Source organism: Pseudophryne corroboree, chromosome 8 (genome assembly GCF_028390025.1).
Source record: "Pseudophryne corroboree isolate aPseCor3 chromosome 8, aPseCor3.hap2, whole genome shotgun sequence".
NCBI classification, from domain to species: domain Eukaryota; kingdom Metazoa; phylum Chordata; class Amphibia; order Anura; family Myobatrachidae; genus Pseudophryne; species Pseudophryne corroboree.
In genome coordinates, this window is record NC_086451.1 from 170,735,535 (window position 1) to 170,737,299 (window position 1,765).

At 47.8% G+C, this 1,765-nt stretch overlaps 1 non-coding gene across 1 annotated transcript; it reads left to right on the forward strand.

The window, feature by feature from the left end:
- Positions 1 to 206: 206 nt before the first annotated feature.
- On the forward strand, positions 207 to 369 carry LOC134952033 (U1 spliceosomal RNA). The gene has a single exon (XR_010184655.1). It is a non-coding gene; the product is annotated as a U1 spliceosomal RNA (small nuclear RNA).
- Positions 370 to 1,765: the final 1,396 nt, after the last annotated feature.

The following is a 1,765-nucleotide window of genomic DNA, read 5'->3' on the forward strand; positions in this document are numbered from 1 at the left end:
TCCTTGCCAATATCTCTCTTTTGCAAAGAGCTGCGCATTGAAATATTCAGGGCTATACCGTGTAGATGAAGCACTAACAGGAGGCTTTAAAATTTTCATTCTAGTGTTCTTCGTTTCGAGAGTTTCCTTGTGCTGCCTCAGTTGGATCTCCTTCACTTGACAGGGGGGTGCCCGAGCAGCGACCCTCCCCAGCTCTAGCCCAACTCCTACTTACCTGCCAGGTGAGATACTATGATCATGAAGGTGCTTCTCCCAGGGCAAGGCTCACCCATTGCACTCTGGGTGTGCTGCTCCTGCGATTTCCCCAAATGTGGGAAACTTGACTGCATAATTTGTGTTTCCCCTGGTCGGCTCTCGTATAATTCAGATCTCTTTGTCTCAGGTCTCTCTCCAGCCTAGTTTGCTGTCTGTTTCCACTTCTCTTTTCTTGAGCCGCTCCCTTCTATGCCCTTGCGCACTATCCTGACTTCTCCCGTCTGCTTAATTTGTGCCTTCCAACGCACAATGCGAACTACAGGTAGTGCTGCAGGGCCCACACCCTTTTACTTGCCTTACAGATCAGCTCTGGAGCTGTTACAGTGCCCAGCTGCTGCAAGAAATCAGCTTGAATGCTTCAGGGGCTGGGGCATAGCCAACATGAGCCCCACACCGAAGGAGGGTGGAGGTGTTTAATGCGAACTAGGGGTCATCCAAGCGCCGCAAAAGGCTGCCATGCCCTGCACGCCCCTTTTCTCTTTTCATATGCAGATGTAGGTCCCTGCGGCCCTGGCATTACCGCTCCAACTAGTCACCCCTGGCCGGGGTTCCCTGGAGGAGTGGGGACCCCTTAAATCAAGAGGTTCCTCCCCTCGAGGCACCCAAGGGCCAGAGGTGAAGCCCGAGGCTGTCCCCAGCACCCCTGGGTGGTGGGTGCCGGGCTGATAGCCATGTGTGTAAAAAAAGAATATTGTTTTTTTTTTTGTAGAACTACAAGGCCCAGCAAGCCTCCCCCGCTTGCTGGTACTTGGAGAACCTCAAGTACTAGCAGGCAGGGAAATAACGGGCTTGCTGGTACCTGTAGTTCTACAACTACAAAAAATACCCAAATAAAAACACAAACACACACAGCGTGACAGTAAAATTATTGAGACAGGCTGTAGCATGTGGGTGCATGTAACCCTATAAAAGTGATGGATTGGGTGACTATTACAATACCCACTGTTGCTGTCTGAAAAATTATGGATTTATAGATTGCTTTGCCGAGACATGTTTTTTTCTAAAATGCACCACAGGTATGGATGGATAGTATACTTGACAACACAGAGGTAGGTAGAGCAGTGGCCTACTGTACCGTACTGCTATATATTATATTATTTATTATTATTATTATCCTTTATTTATATGGCGCCACAAGGGTTCCGCAGTGCCCAATTACAGAGTACATAAACAAATAATCAAACAGGAAAACAGCAACTTACAGTTGACGACAATATAGGACAAGTACAGGGTAAATAAACATAGCTACATCAGCAGATGACACTGGAATAAGTATCAGGTGGCAGAAGACTGCTGGATTTGGTGCAGCTGAAGATTATTAAAGTAAGAAAAGAGTAAGCACATGAGGGAAGAGGGCTCTGCTCGTGAGAGCTTACATTCTAAAAGGGAGGGGTAGACAGACAGGGGTGAGACAGATGGGGTACATAGAGAGCGTGGAACAGAGGTTTAGGATGAGATTTGGCTGGGTTTGGTGAAGAAGTGGGTCTTGAGAGCCCGTTTGAAGTTTTGT